The following is a 26119-nucleotide window of genomic DNA, read 5'->3' on the forward strand; positions in this document are numbered from 1 at the left end:
CCGTAAACAGAGCTATTTACGTTTTCAGAATGTGACCAGCATAAAGAAGTAACTTTGCTCCTACCTTTCTTCTAGAAAGAAAGCCTAGACAAAGAATGAGTTTGACAGTAGATTGGCTCACGTGATGCTCAGAATACAACAATAGGCATTGGAACAATAAGTGTAAATACACAGTAATGAGGAAGCTCTTAAAAATATCATACAAGCCACAAAGCTTTCATCTATTTGGGAAGTGTTTATTACAAAAAGTATGCCTTTGTGGTATGTGTCATAAACCAATAAAAAAACAATTTCTATTGCAAAGGAAATATTGTCAATGGGTAAGAACAGGGGTCACAGAAAATAAAAATGATAACAAAAGAAAGAATGATGATTTTTTTAATTAGCAAACTACAAAGCCAAATAAATAAATAGCTTTTCACGGATAAAGAGAAATGGTGACATTAATGTTTTGTATTTTATTGAAAAGATTGTGGGAAAATGTGACTCTAAACTGTGGTGTTCAGACTATACTGATATCATATATATGACAGTAATTTAATATGTAGCGAAATAAAAATACACATAGATTTTAGACATCTTTTTGTGATCCACACTATAATGATTCTTATGAAAGAACACAAGCATATTATAAATTTTACTTCAATGTTTTTGTTATTGGAAAATATAAAAGTTTCTTCAATTTACACCAGTAATCCAGTTCTAGTTTTGTTCCTGTTGCTTCTTGCAAGCTTCCTGTATATTTAGTATTTATTGCTCCAAAAATATTCTATTACGACCATGAGTTATGTACTCACTCTTCAAATGTCATGCAAATGTGTTTGTAATGTCAACTTTTTTTTGGAATGTAGTTATTTCATCAAGCATGAAACCATTATTTTCATAACTTTTCTGAAATACTTTTAGTGATTATGAACAATTAGCCCCCCGTGTTAGAAATAATTATTCTCATATTCACTTTCAATGTACAGGAAGATTTCTCTGGAACTAGAGTTCTGATTTTGATGCAGATAGAGCTCCAGTTAATTGGCTTTTAATTGTTTGATTGAGGAAATGTGATCTGTTCTGCGGGTGGCAATATCAAAATCTCAGTTTGGTATGAATCCAGTGCTTTTTCATGTCTGAAGTTGGATGGTAATGGCTGCTGAATGAGGCGATTTTATGCTTGAACAATGCCCTCAATATTCTTAATTTAAACTGTGGTCATTTGGCGCTAAGTATTGCGCTTAAAACCAGAAGATGCAATTAACCGGAAAAGCTAAGCAAGCCTAAAACAGCAGAGTCTCTTTTAAAGCGTCAAAGCCACATTTTTTCTTTTTTTCTTTTTTTTTTTTTCTTTTTTTGTTAGTCACAAAGGTGCTGGAGTCAGCTTCCCAGGGTTCTAATACCAGCTCTTACCAGGCAAAGTTTAGGAGACTCTGCGCATGTTAGCTGCTATCTCTGTGGCTGGACCCTTCATCAACACATTCAGCAAAGATTTCATTTAATTAACAGTTTACTTTTCTGTATCTGTGGTAGCAAATAGCCACAAATATAGTAGTTCAAAGCATTACTCTTTAAAAAAAATTATTACAGTTTATTCACTTTGTACCCATGCTGTAGTCCCCTCCCTTGACCCCTCCCAATCCGGCTCTCCCTCCCTCTTCTTCTCTCATGTCCCTCCCCCAGTCCACTGAGTAGGGGAGGTCTTCCTCCCCTTCCATCTGACCCTAGCCTATCAGGTCTCATCAGGACTGCTGCATTGTCTTCCTCTGTGACCTGGTAAGGCTCCCCCCCCACCCCAGGGTCAGAGGTGGTCAAAGAGCCAGCCACTGAGTTCATGACAGAGACAGCCCCTGTTCCCCTTACTGGGGAACCGTAATAGTCTGGCTATGGGGTGTCCTAAATAGTTTTTGAGGAAGCAGAAATCAAGGTCTTCCATGGCGTGCTTCCTGTGGCAGCATGTGGAAACCTTACCTTTTCGGGCTTCTGCTGCTTGCCTGAGCTCCCTCCCCCAGTGTCTTCAAAATCAGAAACTCTTTGTTTTTCCTCTGACCCATGCTGCCTGATACTGTCACAGTCCACCGCCCTTTTTTCACCCTATGTGGTCAAATCTCCCTCTGCTTCCTTCTTTAAAAGGAACTTCCTACTAAATGCAGCACCTTCCTGAGTCATCTAGGATATCTACTCATCTGAAGATTCCTGTTTTAACCATATCTGCTATAGCACTTTTACTATAGAAGGTAATATTTACAGGTTCCAGAGATTGGGACCTGGGTATTTATGGGCTCAGTCCCTTTGTATACTACAACTGCTTGTATGAGTATTGAAGGAGATGATAAATGCAAATGTCTTAGCATCTGAATTGTTACTCAAAAGCGTTACACAGAATTATTATTGTTACAGAGATATGAGAAAACAATGAAAACCCAGTCAGTTTGCGTCCCAAGCGGTCCTTCAAGCATAATGGAAGCAAACTCTATAAATAAAGCAAACAAATGAACAAAAATCATTGAATAGAACTTACGGAGCCAAATATGAATAAACAAACAAACAAACCAGAAGCAATAAATGTGGTAACTCAGCAGGTAAGGACAATTGTTGATTTTGTAGAAGACCTGGGATTAGTCCCCAGAATCCACATGGCAACGCACAACCATCTGTAACTCCAGTTGCAGGGGATCTGGCACTTACATTGGGCCTCTGAGGTCACCAAGCTCACACGTTGTATGCAGACACGCATGTGGGCAAAACGCTTACACACATACATTGTTTATAAATCTTTAGAGTAAGAGAGAATGAATCACTGTCATTGTAATAGGTTGTCCGAGTAACTGAATTTCCTTTCTTATGAAAGCTAGCCAAAATTATGCTTATTATAGTTATAGAATAAAATATAATATAATAAATTTCAACAGTGTAAAAATGTAAAAAATATAATTAATAAAAATTGAGAGGAAGGGAAGTAGAAGGAAATGGTCATGCTAATTTCTTTGTGTTCATTTTCAGAAATCCAATAAATATGGTCTAATCCTGCTATATGCATATAACAAAAAGAATAGCTCTTACCTCAAATTTTCCTATAATTCTATTTTTCTTAACTTTATAGGTACACTGGGAGGAAACAATGTTTTAACATTTCTTTGAAATATTAGGTCTCTTTAGTTATGTTTACCTGCTGATAAATTTAATTTCAATATAAATTATGTCAATGTTATGATCAAGTTTTGATAAATTTGCTTTATCTATCAAATTATCATAATTCTGTCATTTATCCAAATATAAAGATTAATCATCCTACCCTGAAATAATTAAAAATATTCATGCTAGTTGTTTGAGCCTTAACAGAATTGAGTTTTTTATGGACTTCTGCTCTTTATTTTCCCTTATTAACAATAATTAATTCATAAGTACTACCTATTTTTTCAGTGATAAAAATAAAAATTTCCTGGTATCTCAAATAATGCCTGTCAGTGGGTACTCTAGGCACCATAACTGATATCTTTCTTTGAGATCTGATACCTGATTTCCAAGAAGTCTTCAGAATTGCTTTCCTCCTTTTGAATTACCACTTTGACACTGATTTTCAAGCCTTACAGCATGCCAGACCTTCACTGGAGGCTCAATGGTGGGAGGAACTTCAAGCCAACATAATTATAAATTTGTGCGTAGAAACCAGGCATAATTTTTGTTTGTGTTTTAACCTCTAAGGGAGTCTAATAAGTTTTGGATTTGAGAATGTACAACATATTGTACATGACCTGTGGGCCAGTAGACCTACCTCATGCAACATGTCCTTAGAGCCTTGTGTTTCCTCTCAGGCCTGCTACAGTACACATGAATTTATAAACTCAATAGATTTATTGCCATCTTGAAATCTACTGATTTATGTCTCAGTTATAGAATTTTCCCCAACTTGGGTCCCAGTCCCTATCTCTGGCTATATGTAATGTGTTTGTGGAATATTTTGGACTGCATATTACAATGAAGATATTTTAAAAACCTGAGTTGAACTAACATCCTCTGTTTCCTAAGTTATGAATTATTTTTCCTGAGGATTTCATCCCACTAATGACATTTCTATTCTTGACGTTATTCTTTTTAAGATTCTGTCCTAAGAATATCTTTTTTTCCCACATTATCAGTGTGGCTTTATCATGTTCTTTTATGCCTGACATTTCATTTATTTCCATTGACACCACCAATTCAGATTTCTTACTTAAAAATCTGAGCTTGCAGTAGAAGTTCACCTGCACAGCGGTCCTCACTTCAGTATATTGTGCAGTGTGTAGCGTTAGCCTCCATAACACACAGCAACACTGACTGGTCATTGGTTTCTGTTAGCCTAATACCAACATCTCCCAAGAGGCTTCTCATATGACCCAAACAGTTCATTCATGCATTTCATTTCAATGGAACTGTAATCTGTCATTGTAACAACCAGATTAAAGTAGTCTTTATGTTTTCTGATTTATTTAGAAAGAAGAAATCAGCAAACAAAGTACAGACTGGAAAGAAATTAGGAATCAAACTAAGAAAGCTGCAATGTCCTTTGAGAGCAAACATAACAGTAATAAATTATCTTCATTTCCTATTAATTTAGAAGGAGTTCTGTATGTTTCTCATTTGATTTAGTTCTTCTTTCCATCATTTATAATTCAAATAAATTGTCAACATTTCTAATCACAGCTGAAAGCACTTTATGTTTTCCTTCTGCAACATAATGTAATAGAATTAGCTGTGCAGATTGTCATTTTAATAAATTCAGGTTTTTCTGTTCAGCCAGTCATCTTGCCATGCAAGAATAATTAAATTGTATCTGAATTTCAAATGTGAATGATAATGTAGTTATTTACCTTTTAAAGACAAAATAAAGTCAAGCTCAAAAGAGTATATTTTTACTTCTGTACAGTACTTCTCAATCTAAATAATGGATTGATTTAGATAAAAAGAATATTTATATTTTAAAATGAGAAGGGTAATTCGTTTTGTAGATATATGATTTCTCAGTTTACTTGCCTAGGTATGGGGTGGGTGCAGGAAAAAGTGATTATAATTTATAAGTTCAGCTGACTTAATCTACACAGTGCACAGTATGTTCAGTTGTTAACCAGTCTACAATGCAGAGTACTGAAGTAGAACACAGTGGGTCTTTGGACACGATTTTGAATCTATGTAGGAATTTGAATAAATTCACTAAACCTTTATTTCTAGTTTTTAATAGCTTTTCCTAGGTTTTTAAAGAAGATTGTGAGACAGAACAGTAAAATATCCTTTAAAAAAATGTCCGTATTGTTATCAGTTGTGATTTTTTTTGTGATGGTCTCTATTTGGTCTAAAGAGAAGCAGTTTTGATGAGAGATGATAGATCACTTATCTGTGATTTAAGGATAACATTTAGAACGTAGTAAGGATTATGCCAGTCTAGCAAAGAGGTGGTAGAGGATTCTTTTCTAAGGTCCCTGACCTCACTAGGCTAGGGAAGCTGTCTAGGTTTCTACTGTCGGGCATGATTTCCCTCTGTTTGAGTGGTCCTTAAGTCCAATTAGAGAGCTTTTGGTTATCTGGTATCAAATTCACATTTAGGTGTTTTCCTCAAATTGGATGGCATTATTTATGCCTTCTTGTAAGGGATCAGTGACAATGTCCAACAAGAATCATTTTATTTCAATAAATTAGATGTGCAGGAAAGTATATTCACACAAGTGGGGAACGGAACTAACTCATTATGAAAATGACTAACACACACATGGGAGTGCTGTTTCTTGCCCCTCATGAACATCTTTCCGTGCTGGTCAATGTTATGGCTTACAAGCTTCATGACTGGGTGGGGCTATTAATTGCTTCCCTTCCTTGGCAGCCTGCACAGTATTTTCTAGTACTGTGGAAGCTATGCCTCGGGAAGGAAGGAGACTTTCAGGTCAGATGCAGCTGAATTCATCTGAGTCCGAGTTCTTAAATGTGTAATACCTTCAACAGTAGAGCTCAGAGGGTCATGGAAGAGGAGAAAGAAATTATGTGAGAGCCAGATCTCCAGGAAGTCTGTTGTAAGACAGTCTCTCCTAGAAGTAGCTACATCAACAAGACCAAAACAGTCACAACATCAAAAGGCATATATATTGTCAAGGCAGACAATTTCACCCCTAGACAAAGACCTTCAGGCAACAAATTATTGCTGGCAGATGAATAATTAGCTTCTCCTAGAAAAGAGCCCTCTTGTTGGTTGTCCAATACAAAGTGGCCAGCACTGTAATAATACACCCACAAACAACAAAACTGGGCTCAGCAAGTTGTATTTATATATGTATGCATATATATATATACATGTGTGAGTATCATGTATGTATGTTTATGTTTTTAACAGTAATTATCAAAGAAAAAAAGACTATCAATTTGACAGTATGGGGAGAACATGGGAGGGGTTAGCGAGAGAGGGACCTGGGAAGGACTACAGGAATAAAAAGGAAGCAGGAATGTGTTTATTTCTAACTAAATTAAAAACATACACAAAATTTAAATTATATAAAAAACAAGATACAAGTGTTGTTTCCTATGTCGTATTATTAATTTAGGAGAAGATAATTGGTTTCAAACTGATGAGGTAAACATTTTTCCTATCACATATTTTTTTTTTGCTCATTATTTAAATTATAAGATGAATTAATTCCCATTTTCCAGGGGTTTTATTAACAGAGACACAGCCTTCTTACTGGCTTCCCTGCTAATGAATGACAAATGGTGAAAGCTCTCCATTGCTGTAGACAGAGCATGCAAGAGTAAAGCCACGCATCTTAAAAAGGTACAGCTGAAAGGGTAAGTCCCCTCCTCTGAGAAGAAACCAAAAAGAGAAGTTTGTAAACACCCTCTCCAAAACCCTGGAAAATTTCAAAATAAAAATGTTATAGATTCCAAAGTAAAGAAATCTCTTCTTAATTCTAAGATATTTGAGTGAAAGAATCACTAACGTAATGAGTTTATGCTCAAATTATAGGGCCAGGTGGTCAAAGGTAGCTTCTGAACGGTGGTAACTGAAATACCTCCTTCCTTCTGCTGCATTATGCTTTGCCTGGAGACAGGTCACAGAAGGACCACAGAAGGTGCTCACAACCCACCACTCTTTTTTTTTAGAAATCACGGGATTGCCTCCTTGAAATGTACAGGCACACATCCATAACAACACTGGCACAGCTTGTCAATCTTCAAGGAAGTGGTGTGCCCTAGAGAAGTAAATTCTGCCCCCAGAATGACTGGAGTTCAGCACGTTCCACGGAGAAACCAGACAGGGGATGCTGGATGGCCTCTTCTGGGAACAGGCAGTTTCGCTCTGTAGCCACCGAAATATCTAGGCTTCCTAGGAGACAGGACAGCCCATATCTGTACACAAAGGACAGCATTCTTGAAAATAAAAGTGCAGACAGGCGATCACTCGTCTCCTCCCGGGAGGACCCTGCATAGCACTGGGTGGTGGGTCTATTGAGAATGGCCCTCACAGTCTCATATGTTTGCATACTTAACACCCAATGGTGAAACTGTTTGGAAAGGGTTAGGAGGTGTGTCCTGGTTGAAAGAGGTGTGCCCCAGGTGACAGGCTTTGAGGGTTCAAAAGGCTCCTGTCATTCCAAATGCTCCCCCTCCCCTCCCTTAGTTGCCTCCCAAAACGTGAGCTCTCAGCTACTACTCCAGCACCATGTCTTTCTGACATGATGGTTCTGGGTTTGAACCCTCAGGCTCTAAGCCCCAACTAAACTCTACTGCATACTTCATAATATGAATTATGAATTATTCATATTACGAATAGCATCATTCATAACAGCCAGAAACTGGAAACATCCTAGATGTCCCTCACCTGAAGAATGGATAAAGAAAATATGGTATATTTACAAAATGGAATACTACTCAGCTATTAAAAACAAGAAAACCATGACACTTTCAGGCAAATGGATGAAACTAGAAAAGATCATCTTAAATGAAGAAACCCATACCCAAAATGATACATATTGTATATATTCACTTATAAGCGTTTATTAGCCATGTATTACAGAATAACCATATTCTAATTCACTGACCCAAAAGGAGGCCCTCCTTGAATCTCACTCAGATGGGGAAATAGGATAGACAGCAGAAGTGGATGTAGAGAGGGAATTGGGTAGAAGGTGAAGGGATGGGAAATGATGGGGTTCAGAAGTAGGGAGAGTGGGGAGGTGAGAAGAGAGGAGTTGGAGACAAAACAGCAATCAAGGGTGGAGCCATCACTAAGTCAAGCTGGAAACCTTATAGCAACAGGGTAGGCTCCAGGGAGGATATGGGATTCTCTAGCTGAGCCTTTTCAGGGGGTGAGATAGAGACTGGGGAGGCCACCTTCTAACCAGACAGAACTTGTTCCATGTTTTATTGTAAAGAATTTCAGACATGTAAGAAGCTTATACACACACACACACACACACACACACACACACACACACATATATATGACATATACAACTAATGTACCATGCTATGTCCTCTAGGTATAGCATGGGTGTTGTCTTATATAGCTATACATACCCCTTAATCATGCTTATGTAACTAACCTCAATCAACTCACTGATTCACCAAACTGAACTAGGGTGAAACTGTCTTTCTACCTTTAATATTTTTCCTTTCTATGAAAAAGAACATTGATGAAAGGTAACTAATTATTTCTGCAGTAAAGTTATCTCTCTGCAAAAACCCAGGCTAAATTTCGAGATTGTATTCACTTCAGTCTATGCAGATTGGGGGAGGGGAGACCAGCTGGGAAGATGCTGGACAGAGCAGAGAAAGTAAGAAGTACTTAGGCTTCTACATTAGAATGCCCTGATTCCTACTTTAAATTCTCTCTGTTGTTTTCCTCTAGTGGTCAGTATAATCCAATCATTTTTTTCTCAACACTCCTCCATAATTAAAAAAAAAAAAAGACACTTCTTAGTATTTGGAGAACTTTATTGTAGCAGAACCTATGAAAATGTTTAATTACTAATGAATAAAATCACGGCACCATTATCTGTAACATAATTAACATAAAACTAGTGAATGTCATTTAAGGAAAATAATGCTGCCGTCTGGCACAGTGCTTTGGAGAGTATCTCTGTTCTGTTAGTGAGTGGTGCAAGTAGCTTCCTTTTGCACAGTAGCCTACAGATGTTGCTAGTGTTTAGGGGCTGATGTTCCCATGACATCTGGACCATCAGTGCAGTTCTGGCCCATGCAATGGCGGCTGTCTGGATGTATTTTAATGCCCAAAGTAGCAGAAGATTCAATTAAAAGATGGGTTAGACAAATGAAATGTTTTGTCTAATTATCACTAGATCATTGACAGGACATGTTCTTAAACATGAGGGTCTCTTATTAGGAAAGCAAAGGCTGGCATGAAAACAAGTATTTGTTTTAGTCTGTGAAAAAGATAGGAAGACAAGATTTAGAAATGCTTGTAGGGTTAATAATTCATCTGGAAATAATATAGATATAGCGTATTTTATATATCGTTTTTCTGGATTATCTATCATATGTATTAGTGGATTCTATTGAGTAGTAAGTGTTCATTTGTTTGATTAACCTCTTTAAATGCAAATATGCACAGATCTGATTTTTCTGTTTAGAATATAATCAAAACCAACTCACTCAATTCATTTTGACTTCTTTTGATACTGTGCTTTGAAAAGGACATTTGTTAAATATTTTCTGGTACTGAAAGTTGGGAATTTACTTGAATAATTAAAAATAACACATTGGATAAAACTATGAATGACATAAATACCTAAGTTTATATATAAGCTGATTTACATATAAAACCCAACAAAACAATCAAGTAAAACAGCAGCAGTACAAAACCAGGGGCAGTGGGCCAAAAGAAAAAAAGTAAAAAATGACTCCAAAGACCCTGAACTCACTTGCAAGCTAAAGTGATTTCTGAGGATTTGCCTCAGGAGAATCAAGTCACTAGACTGAGGGGTAAACTAATAGCATAAACCCCTAGATATAAAGGACAGGAGTTAGTATTTATGCAAGCTTTGAACTGCTGGGGCCTTAGGTTCATTAGCTATGCAATATTAATGGGAAATTTAGCTTCTGTCATTGTTTACCTTAAAATGGGAATATTGAATTATAAAAATTTGATGGAATCTTTCTAATACATATTTACATAGGAAAAATGCCACTGTGGAAGTCATTAATGAAGCTCAGAACAGAACATTAAAATGGCTTATAAAAAATAAACAAAAAGACTATACATAAGTATATTAATATACATGAATGTATATATATAAATGTGAATCTATATGGATATATATATATATATATACTAGTTACCTTGAGAATCAAAAGCTAGTTTTCCAGTATTCAGTCATGCTTATTTCATCAAATAGCTCATTTTTAAAATTTAATTTAATTTGTATTCATGTTTTGACATTTTTATACATCTATAAAATGTATCTTGATCACAGTTCACCCTCTACTTTTTTTCTGATTTCCCAGGACCTCCATCTTATCTTCTTCCTAACTTCATGTTCTCTTTGTACATATTTATTTGTTTATAGCATACGGAGTTCAATTAATGATGTCTGGATGCACAGGGGGATGTGGTCACAGACCAGAGCATGGGAAACCTACCCATGGCCACACTCCTTAAAACAACCTACTCTCTTCCCCATCAACTCTCAACTACTAATACCTCTTTGGCTATGGGAAAATCTTATCATTAAATCACAATAGAAACTGTGACATACCTGTCATTGAAATAGAAGATGAACTAAGTGTTGGCTTTTCCTATAAGCTATAGCAACAACTTGGCTAACAGAATGCTCACTGGCACAAAAGTGACATGCATCTTACGGGGGTAGGAAAGCAGTCTATGATTGGATTTAAAGCCTACTCCTCAAGATGTAACTAATGTCTGGTACTGTCAAGACGTGAACCATAGATGAAAACCTCGAATTTTAGTCCTACTAATTGTGACATAGTAGAAAACTTCTTATCTTTATTTCTATAGATTAATGAATCTCTCAACCATCATCAGAGAATCTTATTGATTAATACAGAGACTATTAACTTGGTGTGCAGAGAATAAGAAACTGGTGAGTTCTCACCTATAGATGAGACATCTACTATACATCTATCTCCAAGACTCAATTATCATCATGGAAGAGGGGACCATCATGGACTATGGGACAGAACTTGTCAGTACCATATTATACCTTAATTCAGAGAGACCATGACAGCTACAGATCTGCACAAGATTAAGCCAGTTAATATCCCAACATAAATGGGGGAGGTGCTCATGAAGTACCACTCCTAGCTGAGGAACTCTTGATATCTGATAGCTTCTATGAGAAGATTTAGTTTTCTTCAGGCAAATGGACCCTGTCTTAGTCACTGTTCTATCTCCTTGAAGAGACACCATGAACCAAACCTTCGGCAGAGTGCAGGGAATCATATGAAAGAAGGGGAGTTTGATGTGGAAAGGATAGGAGCTTCACAAGGACCAAACATATCTGAGCACAGGGTCTTTTCTGAGATGGACACTCAACCAAAGACCGTGAGTGAATATAACCTAGAACCTCTGCTCGGATGCGACCCGTGATAGCTCAGTAACCAATTGGTTTCCTATAGTAAGAGGAACAAGCACTATTTCTGACAGGAACTCAATGGCAGGCTCTTTGACCTCCCCACCTCCCAAGGGAGGAGCAGTCCTGTTAGGCCACAGAGGAGGACTTTGCAGCCAGTCTTGAAGATACCTGACAAAACAGAGTCATATGAAAGGGGAGGAGGTCCTCCCCTATCAGTGGACTTGGAAAGGGGCAGGGAGGAGATGAGAGAGGAAGGGTGGGATCGGGGAGGGAATGAGGGAGCAGGATACAGCTGGGCTACAGAGTTAACAAAATGTAACTAATAAGAAAAATAAAATTAAAAAAAAGAATATTAAAAACGCATTTAATTGGGGTTTTGCTTAGAGTTCATAAATCGTCCATTATCATTATGGCAGAAAACATGTCAGCATGCAGATAGACAATGGTTGGAGCAGTAGCTCAGAGGTATATCCTGATTTGTAGGGAGAGACAGATAGACAGACAGACAGACTCTGGGCTTGTCACGGGCTTTTGAACCCTCAAAGGCCATGCCCAGTGACACAGCTCCTCAAAAAAGGTAATACCTCTAATTCTTTTAAACCTTTCAAATAGCGCCACTCCTATGAGCCATTCTTATTCAAACCACCACCTGAGAGACTATCCCATTTTCCACTGGATTGCTCTATACCAACTCATATACAGGTAGCACTAACCAGATTTAGTGGGTTTAAAAAAAAACAATAGAACATGAAGCTGGGATGAAAGGTGGTGTGAGTGGAGAGGAAAGGAATTGGAAGGGAGGCAGTGGGGTTGGATTTTATAAAAACACATTATATGCATCTATGAAATTCTAAAATAATAAAATTTTTTAAAAAACAAGAATATTTTTGAAACCTTAGACTTCACAAAGAAGTATTTGTTGAAGAGAATTGGAACTGATGTGATAAACATTTTACATAATTATATATATATATATATAATTGAAACATAAAGTTTTGATGGCTGGAGAGATGGCTTTGCGGTTAAGAGCACTTGGTGTTCTTGCAGAGAACCTAGGTTTGGTTCATAGTACCCACATGACCATTCACAACTATCTATAAATTCAGTTTCAAGAGCTCAAATGCTCCTGTTTGTCCTTGGCAGACACTGCACACATATGGTACATACACATATATGCAGGCAACACTCTCAACTATATAATAAAAGAAGTAAATCTAAAAACAAAACAAAAAACCCATACAAATGTTTATACAGAAAGAAAATACTGAAAGAATAGCTGTGTGAAGTAAACGGAAACCGAGATGTTGCATAAAAAATAAATTTCCTCAGAGGCGTGCAATTTTTCACCAATGCATGCCTGCCTTGCACCTGAGGCAAATGTTCCCCTTTCCGTTTGAGAATATTCGCAAGTAGCAGAACTTAGGCCACTCGGGGTTTTAAGTTGGAAAACCTGACTGCACGTTTCCTGTGGCTGCTCACTTGTGTCTGGAAGTCTCTGATTCTGTAAGGTTAAGAAGGATGTAACAGATCCAGGCCTCAACTTTGCTCTGAGCAAACCAGACAGCATTTTACTACAGTGATCTCAATGGACTTAATGGCCTTTGCATTTGGTTATCCTGTAGTAACTGGTTTTAGTAACTAGTGAAATTATTAAGGACTATTTAACTTCTTTAGGACTATAGGTTTTAGTATGTTTATCCTAAATTATATGTCTAATATCCACTTATAAGTGAGTATATACCATGTGTGTCTTTCTGCTTCTGGTTTCCCTCACTCAGGATGATCTTTTCTAGTCCCATCCAATTGCCTGCAAATTTTATGATAGCCTATGGACAGCTCAGTCTCCATGTGGGTTCCCTAGCAAGGGGAACAGGGGCTGTCTTTGACATGAACTCAGTGACCAGCTCTCTGATCACCTCCCCCTGGGGGGTGCAGCCTTGCCAGGCCACAGAGAAAGACAATGCAGCCTGATGAGACCTGATAGGCTAGGGTCAGTTGAAAGTGAAGAAGGACCACTCCAATCAGCAGTTGAAGAGACGGGCATAGGGGAAAAAATGGGAGGGTGGGACTGGGAGAAGTTGAGGGAGGGGCTACAGCTGGGATACAAACTGAATAAAGTGTAATAAATAATAAATAAAAATTTAAAAAGAAATATTTAAAATGGAACACACATAGGTATTTGACAAATGATGAGTTATACAGAGAGAAAGAAAATCAGATTGCCAGTCTTCATACACTAGTGGTATATGTAGACTTCAGACAAATTTGAGTCATTCGTGAAGGCTATGATCTGCACTGATTCCCCCTTATTCGTGTTTCTGTGTTCTAGTCAGTGTCTCAGAGGTCTCTTCATTCCCTGTTGTTAAGCATTTACATTTTTTTTCTTTATTTTCCTGGGTGCCATGTTCTTATCTGATCAAACTTGTCCCAGTTTGTTTCTAACCCAGCACTCCCCTACTTCTAGAGACATTTGTCTCTGTAACAGAGGTAATGTTTACAGTAGGAGCGTAAGTTCAACACAACCTACACTTTCTTTTGCTAATGCTGTTGAGTCACAACAGATTCAGAGAACTCTTGACTTCCTACTCCTTCAGCAACTCCTGTTTCACTTCAAGGGTTCTTTTAGCTTTGAATGCTCCAAACAAGAACTTAAGGCTGACTAATTTCCAGGTAGTTTGTGTAGGAACAAAAGAGTCAAAATAGAACCAACAACAGGGAACAATGCCGTACGTCACAAATGGTAAGGGCTTGACCCAGTACTGCTTTCTGAGCTGTATGACGTGACTAGTTCTGTCTACTTAATGGTTAAAAGAGAAAACACTCATCTTTTTTTTTTTTTTTTTTTTTTTTTTTGGATCCTCTGGTCAAGGACAAACTCAGGCATCCAATCCCCAGTCTTTCCAGCCTTCCTGAGTAAAGAGTGTGCCTGATCACTGGAGAAGCACTATGATAAGAACAGAGCACTGGAGTCCACATAAGATGTGGCTGACAAAAGGCCTGCATGAAATTGAGGTAAGTCAGTGAACTAAGTATTGCAACACTGGCTAGAGAAAGAGGTGGTGTCACTAGCATGACATAAGGAACATAGGGGCATTAGATACATCGTGTAGGCTTTCTGATGCTCCCGGAAATCTGTAGCACCAGAAATCAGAATAACGAATGATCACAGTTGTTAGATGCAGAATGTCGTGAAATGTCAAGTCTTCAATGAAACAGATAAACTTGAGAGTGTTATATGATCTTCAACAAAAGCTAAATAACAGGGAAGTTATAGAGCAAATATTTTGATATTGTCATTTCTTGTCGTATTCTTTTAAATAAGGCATGCTCTATGAAACACCTTAAGAAGCACAGATAACTTTAAAAGTGGGTTTAAATATTTGAATGGTCTACTATAAATTTGGAAAGCTAAGTCTATTTAATGTGAATATTTAAGGCCAGAGGTTTAGAATATTTTAGTACTCCCAACAGGATCAGAGAATTCTGGCTTAAATGCGTGTTCACTGTTTCTTCTTAACACCTACATTCTGAAACAGTTTTCAACTTTTCATTAAATGTATCCTACAAGAAGCACTATTGGTCTCTGTCAACTTGTTTCCCAGGCTTTGCATAGTGCCACTCCACCAGCCGAGAAGATAGAGTTTCTATAAACACAGCCGGCTTCACTTCTTTTCAACAATGAGGAGATCTGAGGGTCAGTTCGCAGCACTCCTTCAGTTCCAGATGCTATCTATATGAACATTGTATGTGCTAGAAAAACATGTACCTTTGAGAAATCTCATTTTTTTACATTAGTTGGGATCTTAAACTTATTTGTATTTATTTTTATTTTTTATTAATTACAGTTTATTCACTTTGTATCCCCCCATAAGCCCCTCCCTCCTCCCCTCCCAGCCCCATCCTCCCTCCCCCTTCTTCTTGCTTGCCCCTCCCAAGTCCACTGATAGGGGAGGTCCTCCTCTCCTTCCTTCTGATCTTAGTCTATCTGATCCCATCAGGAATGGCTGCATTGTCATCTTCTGTGGCCTGGTAGGGCTGCTCTCCCCGCAGGGGGAGGTGATCAAAGAACATGCCTATCAGATTATGTCAGAGGAAGTCCCTCTTCCCATTAATATGGAACCCACTTAGATACTACGCAGTCATGGACTACATCTGTGCAGGGGTTCTAGGTTATCTCCATGCATGTTCCTTGGTTGGAATATGAGTCCCTGGGGAGACCCCTGTGTTCAAATTTTCTGGTTCTGTTGCTCTCCTTGTGGGGTTCCTCTCCTCTCCAGATCTTACTATTTCCCACTTCAGTTTTTAAAGATGTTATTTAAAAAAATGTTTTGAGCCAGACTCCAAATAAGGTGTTTTAGTGGAAGCAATATGGACATGATTGATATCATTCCTACTTCAAGAACTTAGCTCAGGCTAAGTTCTTTAGATAGTGAAAGACACTAAAAGAACAAAATAAAAATATACAACTAAAAAATTCCTTTGAGATTGAGTAAGGAATTAAAATCAAAGTGGAGAATATCAAACGCAGACCTTGCATTCACTATTTAAGGATATTGTCTATGGAAAGAACACTTAAGCTGATTCATTAATGGTAGAAATGTCCTATATCTAAGGAGGTGGGGTTTGGCCTTAGGATGAAGGGTATGTATCACAAGAGGGAGGACCAGTCCTCAAGGGAGTACACAAGGATATCGCCCAAGATGGGGTTGAAATGGTGAGAAGGGCTACCTCCTGCTGAGCTTGGAGTCATGATGAGGATGTGGCTTTTTTTTTTTTTTATAAATGTAATGGAAATCTCTTGTAGAGTATTATTCAAGGAAACCAAACAAGTGAATTTGTTGTAGAAGGACCACTTTACTATTGCTCAAGGTTTGGAAAGAACAACTGTAGTAACCAGATCCAGGTTAACATTTGTGTTCTGTCTTGTTTTTATGACAGCTTCCACCGAGAAAACCAGGCAAAGCAGGAAGACCTTCATAAGGTCAGCATGGTCTATGTACCAAATTCCAGGAGAATCAGGACAACACAGTTGAGCACTGTCTCAAAAAGTTCAAGAGAAAACAATATAATTTAGAAAATAAACTCTTGAATCCAGAAGAATGTAATAAGGTCATTTCCTTAACTGTATTGTCTTTGGTCTAAAAATTTTCATGTTTGTTTTTCTTCATTTATGAAGTATTCTTCTTCAGGGTAGGGTCAATTTCTTACACATAATCTGTGGGGTTTCCTTTGAGAACAAGTTATATATTTCTCCAAGTAATATTTGTCATCTTGTTCTTTTTGTGTTATCTAGAACACAATAATACTTTGCTGAAATAATTTAGATAGACTAAAATGTAGCAAGTACTTACCAAGTCTGTCCAATATATTTTTAAGTTATTTAGTCACACTTTAAGTGGATGCTAAGCAACAGGATGTGATTTTTGTGGGTGTTTCATAAAAGAGAGAAATCCTCTGCTTGGTTGAGAACTGAGAATGCCAAACAATTATTGAGGTATCCAAAAGAACACAACTTTGGCGTGTTCAATAGAGGACTGTAAAACTTCTCAGTTGAAAGAAATCGAAGGATCATAATCTGTGTAGACAGACTCAAATTCTCCTTAAGGCATTCCCAAGCAGAGAAGTCCACAAAGCCATCCCAAGAGAAGTTCTGAGGGCCAAATAGGCTTCATCCACACCCGTCTCAGAGTTCCTTCTCCATGACATGCCTTTGCTCCTGTGTACCAAAATTACTCTCAAGTATGAAGTCATTAACCCCGTGATATGAAATCACTAAAAGGGATTCTGACATTTTTCCTAGGAGTGTTTGGTATGGCTTTTTTTTTTTTCATAGTTGCATCTGCCAGTGTTTAGGAATTAAGGTGGTGGGGCTCTTCTAAGAAAAATTTTCCCAGGATGGTTAGGATGTCTGGGTCTGCTCCTCTGACAGCAAGTCTTGGCTGTACTTGGGTCCAACAATCTCAACAGTCTTGTAGTCAAACACAAGGTAGAAATATCCATCCCAGTAGCTTGTACACTCAGAAACTTCCTTTCCAATTCATAAGCTCCCACTCTTGTATCCCCAGAGAGAGCAACACTGATTTAAACCCTGCAGGTTCTATGGGGACTCCCTTTCCTTATACACAGAAACCTACATGCACAGGGGCTGTTTCTTTTTTTTTTTTTATGGTGTAATAATTTTACTTCTTAAACTTTTATTATTATTATTATTATTATTAATTACTCACTTTGTATACCAGCTGTAGCTCCTTCCCTCATCTCCTTCTGGTCCCACCCTTACTCCCTGTTCTACTCCCAGGACCCTTCCCTAGTCCATTGATAGGGGAGGTACTTCTCCCCTCCCATCTGACCCTAGCCTATCAGGTCTCATCAGGACTGTCTGGATCCTCTTTCTCTGTGTCCTAGTTAGGCCACCTCACAAGAGGGAAGTGATCAAAGAGCAGGCAACCAAGTTCACACCTGTGACTGCCTCTGCTCCCTGAGCTGCCCGTGGGCTACATCTGAGCAAGGGGTCTAGGTCCTCTCCATGGAGGATGCTTCTTTCAGTTTGATCAGATGTAATATCTACACATTCAGAAACTTGGAGAGCATGCATGTTTCTTCAACAGCAGCCTGTAGTCATTTGGGGAGCAGTGACTCTTTTTTAGCTGTGTTGATGCCACTGTCTGAATCTTATGATACTGGCTGGTATCAGGGTTCTTTTCTGAGAGGGCTGCTACATTGTGCATTGTGTTTTTCTGCTTCTGGAAATGAGCCCAGATCCTAAGCCTGATCTGTTTATTGGATAATCACATTTTAATGACTTACAGGAATCTAAATCCAGTGTGACTAAAGCAAATCTCTTGTTCTTATCCCACTCCAGTCCTGTCTGGGTCCTATTCTTGTCTGACTCAAAATCTTTTATGTTAAGTCCTTGACATTACTTATGGAGCACAAATTCTAGTTTTCCCCATCACTCGCCTATTGCCAATCGACAAACCTTATTTGAGCAGTGATTACTGTACTGAGCTTTTCATACTATGCTTGACTACTTGCCATCCTTCTTGTATTTAGCAGTCCCCTAAAATACAATATCCATTACCCTTGAAATATCTTTGAAAAGCTATCGGTCCTATGAAATTTCCCTTGATTACATGAAACACTCAGCTTCCATATGAACACATTCACACCAGTTCTAACTCCTGAGCCATGTGACACAAACATTATCTTTTCCTAGGAAAGCCTCTTCATGTGCTTGGAGTCAGACACACTGTCTTTAATACTAAGTGGAATGTTTTCTACACTAGTTTGGTCCAACTACACAAAGATTTGCTGTTAATAAATGGGATCTTGGATTTGTTACTGTCTTGTGGGCTCCCGTGATCACTTGAATTTTAGACTCGTCTTTCAATGTGTAATACATAGAACACTATAACTCATAGTTTACCCCAAAATAGCATAGGCATGACAAATGATGTTCTGTCATCAGATACCCATTCAGAGACTGTAGTAAGCCTTTATTTTTTTGATCAATTATCAAGTAATATCAAGTATTACTTGCTACTTATATTTCTAAATAAAAAGTCTGATTTTTAATACATTCTTAAACTTGGTATTTTTATGCTTATTTTACAATTTTATGATTTAAGAGTAACTAACTTTTTTATTAGACCAAAAGTTTTAAAATTTATTTTAATTTTAATTTTCTGCGTTTTGTTTATTTTTTTAAGAAAAAGAAAAGTTAGATGGGTAGGGAGGTTCAGAGAAGCTGCGAAGAGTTTCTGGAAGAGAGAGAATATGATCAAAATATAGTGTATGAAGAAAATCGTATAAAGTAAATTTTAAAGTTAGATGTTATTTATCTCACCTTTTCTCTCCTCTTATTTGTTTACTTCTTGTATCTGCTATGATGTAAGTCACTGGGCTAGGTGCCAGTGACTTGTCATTGGAGAAATACCTTCACATTACATGTTTCCAGGTTTAGATACATGTGATCTAAGGCAGGCAGAAAAAGAATAACTGTCTTTTTAATGACGATTTGCAATAAGTGCTCTGAAATTTCAGACTGGCTTCAAGTTATAACCCTGCCTCAGTTCCCTGCATGCTTCGATTGCATACATGTGGCATCAGCATACCTGGCTAAACATTTTGCCTTTAGAAAAATGGCTTTGGTTGCTGTCTTAAAACAGAATAAGAATCATCAAGTTAGGTAAGAAGATTGTGGCTGCTTAGAAAATTGGAGGTAGGTAACCTTAAAGGACATTGAAAATGCACATTATTAGGACATATTTCTTGCTGGGTGATATTTGAATGATGGAGTTGGTGGCTTAGGCAACAGGGCACTGGTGAGTTTCCTGAGGATGGATATAGCTGCATGGCTTGCAATGGCTGTGAACCAAGAGCCAGGACACTTTGGGGTGAAAATAAGGCATTCATTTTAGACAGTTGGATTTAGATCCCCATGTGCCATCAAATGTGGATGTTGAGTAAGCATACAGATATACGGGCTTGCTTCGTATTCTGATGTGATATAGGAAAAAAAAAACACTCCATGTCATAAGTTCATGCAAAAAAAATTAATTTGATCAAGCAATTAATAAAGTCATAGGGAATAGCAGAATGAAAGAATAAGTTCTGCGCAAAATGCAGATAAATTCAAGGAGCATTGAAAGCTGGTAGGTGTTCCAAAGGGAGAATGAAGAGGATGGGCATAGAGAAAGTGTTGGGAACAAACAAAAGTGTGCTATCTGAGAAACCAGAGTAAAAAGAGTGTTGTACAGGAAGCAGTCAGTGGTATACTTGCTGTAGTGTTCACATCACTCAATTTTCAAAGTAAGGAATTTGTTATAGACCTTGGTGGATCTACCCAGTGGAGTGGTGAAGAAGGAAGATGTTTGTACTGAGTTGAAGAGCAAAGAGGGTGATGGGTGGAAACATCCATGACTGAAGAGATGGTCCAGTAGTAAAGAGCACACATTCTTCCTACAAAAGAGCTGAGTTTGGTTCCTAGCATCCACAAAAGATGTCTCATAACTCATTACTCCACTTACAGGAGATATGAGGACTTCAGGCTTCACAGGCACCATCAAAAGTGCACACTAACACATGCTTACACATAATTAAAAATAAATCTTAAAAACATAGATACATCCATTTAGGCCACTGGATGAAAGGTGAAAATGAGAGAGGAGCATCTGAAAGCTTTTCTGTTAGTAGAAAAGACAGTTGCAAATTTACATTTTAGCAAGTAAAGGATACTTTTATAGGGGATGCTAAGTGGACACAAAGTGAAACCATGTGTCCATCAAAGCAGCTTTCTTCCAGATGCTTCTAAAGGAGCATGAACGTGGAATTCCTTTCCCCTCCAGGTATTTCTGTCTCCCCCTTCTTTCATAATTCAAAGCAGACATTCTGACACTTCGCTAAATCACTATAGTTTTGCTCCAATACTTAACATCAGTAATGTTTACCTCTGTTTCTTCTAGCACCAAGACTCAACTTGGATACGGCCAATGCAGAAATCACACTTTTCATTATTGTCCTAGTCCTATGTATCATGAGCTCCTAAAACATGTCAAAAGACTGGAAATTAATATTTTTACTTATTATGTGAAAAGAATGGACATAGTTTTGACTGGTCAAGAACAATAGTGAAATCCCATAGGCTGTGAACAGCTGAGTCTTGATGTTGACAAATGAGGAGATGGGAGGAGAAGCACTTTTTCTTTGGAGATGTAGCCCCTTAAAGGCTACCCATTTTCCAGTATATGATTCCCCAACCATGAATTTGCAGAAAGCACTGAATGGATTCAGTGGGTTTAAAAACAAGAATACATGAAGTTCAGAAGAAAAGTGGTAGAGAGGATAGTGGAGGTACTAGGCAGGAGACAATGGGGATGGATTGTTTTCAAAATACATTGCATCCATGTATGAAATTCTCAAACAACAAATTAGAAAAATCATTTTCTCATTAAATGTGTTAGCAATTAAAACTAATTTCCTTTAAAATGTTAATTTATTTTGCTATCACTGATAACTATTTATGAAGACATCATACAGAACAGAACTATTCATCTTGCTGATGACTAAGTATTTAATGTTCCCAATAGAGATTAACTACATGGTGATCCGAGGGCTCATTTCAATTGCATTCTTTTACATATACTAAGAACTAAGTGGACAAAGTTCTGAAGTTTCAGAAAGAACTCTTGGAAAGCCCAAGAGCAGGAAGGAATGTGTTAACTAACCTTAGGACAACGTCACACCATGTTTTAGTTGAAGGTCAGCTTAATGGTCTAAGAAGGTCACTGGGTTACAGAACTTACATCGCCTTAAGCAAAGAAACTAAACCAAAACCACAACAAAAGAAAACACACACACACGAGAAAATCCCCAACAACTTAACAAAACAAATATAATCTATTTTCTCCAGACATACTAAGTTTTGTCTACGTAAACAGTGATTTTCCTGTCTTCACTTTGAGATTTTTTTAAATGTCAGCCAAGAAACTTCTTGGCTTCTATTTCTGGCATCCAGTCTTCTGGACTATTTTGAAAAACCTCCCTGAGTGTGTTTGCCTTTCTATACTACACAAAATGAGAATTTGGTTATAACTCAATCTTAAGAATGTTCTCATTTAGCATGTTCAGATACTACGAAAAACCTCTATTTAACAAGTATTTTAATGCTACTTCTGCTTTTATAAAAATATGGATAAATACAGTATCTAACTTAATGTCTTGATGACAGTCTGATGACATTTTACTGTGTAGAAAACTTGTGAAGTAGAGAAAAAACATAAGATGGAAATAATCCATTTGATATGTTTTGGTAAAATAACATTTCAAATACCACTTCAAATAAAATATGAAAAAAATACAAGTGACCTTCTTAAGTAATTAAATTGACTTTTGACTAAAGAAAGATGGCATATTTGAATTTACAAAATATGCCTTTGTAATTCACAATATTTGTTCTTATAGATTGCTACTTTCAAAAAATGTGGGGATGAACAACACCAGCAAAACAACAATGACCACAGGAGACACTGATGTCTTTGTGCTCAAGGAAAAGCATTAGAGGAACATGGAATGTCAAACACAGACAGCAGCCTGCCCCATCAAGGGAAGAATTGTAATACTTTTCTTTGTCCGGAAGGCCTGGAATGGATGTTCTTACTGGCCGGATGACCCTTGCACTATCTGTATGGCTAGAGACCTTTACAGCACAGTTCCCACACCCCCAGACCCTTGGTGTAAGCTTGTTTTTCTCTATAAATCTATAGAATCTATCTTTAAAGACCTTACAAACAGCCTTAATGGAGTTACATCTGTATCTGGCTTATTGTGTTCTTTAAGGAGATTTCTCTAAGCTTTGTTGTACAGATGGAACTGAGTTAATTATCAGCAGAATAATTTTCACCAAATTATGCTGTGCCTAAATATGCCTAAAATAACCACTCAGGATCAGATTCCAATAGTTTGAACCAACCTAGTAAATATTGAAATAAACTGCCTTCTTGCCTGCAGCTCATCTTTCTGCTGAGCATTAAGGTTGCAGAGACCCCTACAAGCAGCTAACATGAGAATAAATAATTCTACCCAGTTATGATGCATATGAACCACAACGATTGCATCTGGTAAAATAACCCTAAGGTTGCAATAGTGGCCTGTACACCTGTAGGAATCAACAGCTCTATAATTAGACTCGAAACCCCTCTTCACTAGAAACCAGTGAAGTCATGAATCTTGGAGAACCTGCTGCTGCCACTTTATAAGCTAGCTTAATCCCTAACTACATGTAGGAAGCACAGGTAGAATAAGCATTGGAGAAACCAGGGTTGTCAATCCTGTGGACCAGTTTTCTTCAATAGAAGGAAATGAATGACTTGCTAGTCACCTGGAATGTGAGAGTAAAAGGCAGTCAATCAACCTGGCGATCTTTTAGCTATCCTATGAAGAAGCTGTTCAGAACCCTCAAGATCTTGAACATTGTTTAGGCCTTAATCACGAGCTCTGTCTCTCGGGTAAATAGAACATATCCCTACGCAAGAAGCCGCATGTACTTTGACTTTGCATTCTCCAACAACAGAATCTATCCTATGCTTCTCTAAGTCCTAGCCCTGAGCTCTTTTGATCAGCCAATAGAATTCATTCTTATTGTGGTCATAGGTCACAAGTTCTACTATGTTTATATGTGTAAAGAAAATAAACCACAGCATCAGTCCCCTGGGGTCTTGACTCAGTGCCCACAAAAACGACACTGTACCGAGATTTTATTCGTATCTCCCCACATCCACTTCCCTGCCAATGGCAATGCCTGCAGGAGAACCCTCAATAGCTACATTCTAAACATTTGTCCTTGTACCCACAGATAACTGTAGTCCTCACCACTCATCCAAGAAACTTCTCTTTGAACAGAAGGAGACTTCTAAAGAAAACCTCAACCTGGTATATACTCACTTATAAGTGGATATTATCCTTATAATATAATATAAACATACTAAACTCTATAGTCTTAACGAAGCTAAATAATGAGGACCCTAAAGAAGATGCTTAACCCTCATTCAGAAGGACAAGCAGGATAAGACATTGGAAGTAGAAGACAAGGAACAGGACAGGAGCCTTCCACAGAAGACCTCTGAAAGCCTCTACCCACCAGGGTATCCAAGGAGATACTGAGACTCATAGCCAAACTTTGGGCAGAGTGCCGGAAACCTTATAGAAGAAGAAGATAGAAAGACCTGGAGGGGACAGGAACTCCATAAGGTGACCAACAGTACCCAAATACCTAGGCCCAGGGGGCCCTGCAGAGACTGATACTCAAACCAAGAACCTTGCATATAGAGGACCTAGACCCCCTGTTCAGAGGAAGCCCATAGGCTCCTCATTTTCCATGTGGCTTCCCTAGTAAGGGGTACAGGGGTTGTCTCTAACATGAACTCCATGGCTGGCTCTTGGATCACCTCCCCCTGGAGGGAGGTGCAGCCTTACCAGGCCACAGAAGAAGATGATGTAGCTAGCCTTGATGAGACCTGATAGGCTAGGGTCAGATAGAAGAGGAGAAGGGGACTAGGGAAAGGGCATAGGGGAAGAAGAAGGAGGGAGGGTAGAACTAGAAGAGGGAGGGGGCTGCAGCGGGGATACAAAGTGAATAAATTGTAATAAATTAAATTAAAATAAGTTAAATTTATATAAAGAAAACCTCAACCAACAAAATACAGAGTGATTGAGCTGGGTCTTAAAAGATCATCTACAATTCAATAAGAGATAGTGGAAAGAATGAAAGACCTAGATGATTAGGGTTTTTCTGTGAAATTATGTCTCTGAGAATGTCAGAGACACAATACATCTTGGCAACATGACTACTTAGAGATGAGCTGAACAAAGATGACAACAGTAGACATGCTAATGTGGACAGTGGCCATCTCAGGAAACCTCAAACCTAGGACAAAGGACCACCGACTACTGAAGAGTGCTGAAAAGAAGAGCAATAGGCCTTCCCTGGGAAATGCACACCAATCGGTTATTTAACACCAAACATCCCTGAAAACATATACATACAAGTACCATTATACAAAATGAACATGTTGTGTTTATGTGCCTGGGAATATATATATATAAATACATATATATTGTATGAAATAATAATTAATGAAAAAAGAATCAATGAGTTTGAAGGAGAGGTATTATGGTAGGATTTAAAGGGAGAATAGAGGGGGTAAATGATGTAATTATGTTAAAATCTCCAAATGTGAAAAGTTTTTTTTTTTTTAATCTAAAAAAGTAAGCTGGGACAGGATTTACATAGACCAGACCTTTAATAGTCAGAATCCACTCTACGGATCCTTATGATTTTTCCCCTTTTGTCACAACTGGAGAAGTTGCCATTACCAAAGTTGCCATTATTTTAGACATAAAGTTTGTCGTAGTAAAGTAGAGAAGATGGCATATGATGAGGAAATTCAGACAGCTTATGAGCTCCTGGCAGAGTGAAAGCATTTCTTTAAAGAATGAGCAAAATGAGAATGAAGCACAGCAAAGCTGTAGGATGCTGTATTCAAGCGAAGCACTATGCTTTGAACCCCCTAATTTTTCAGTCTCTCTTTTCTCTTTTTTTCTCTCTTTCCCTCCGCTTCTTCTCCCCACCCTCCTTCTCTCCTTTTTTAGTCTCTCTCCCTCCTGAATATGGCGTTATACCAACCTGGGATGTTTATGCCTTTGAGTGACTATTACAGTGGATTATTCCTTCTGTTGAAATGTCTATTGCTACAAAGCCTCTATTTTTTGTCTTCTAATTTATCCTAATTATAATTGTTAATTATTTGTTATTTGACTTTCATATATCTGTTCAGTGTTGGCAGAGTTTCAAAGGATTTATACCAATTTTTTTAAAGTATAAATTTTACTTAAATTACAAATCTGTACAATGGCTTTTCTTAGTCCATCTCAGCTCTGACTTAGTATGGAAACCAGGAGTTCAGTTAGGCTGGCATCTTCATCATCTCCCACTAATACTATCTGCATTTCTATTCATAAGTCTGAATACAAAATTATGATGAAGCATGTTTCTACTCATA

Source organism: Meriones unguiculatus, chromosome 3 (assembly GCF_030254825.1).
Source record: "Meriones unguiculatus strain TT.TT164.6M chromosome 3, Bangor_MerUng_6.1, whole genome shotgun sequence".
Lineage (NCBI taxonomy): Eukaryota > Metazoa > Chordata > Mammalia > Rodentia > Muridae > Meriones > Meriones unguiculatus.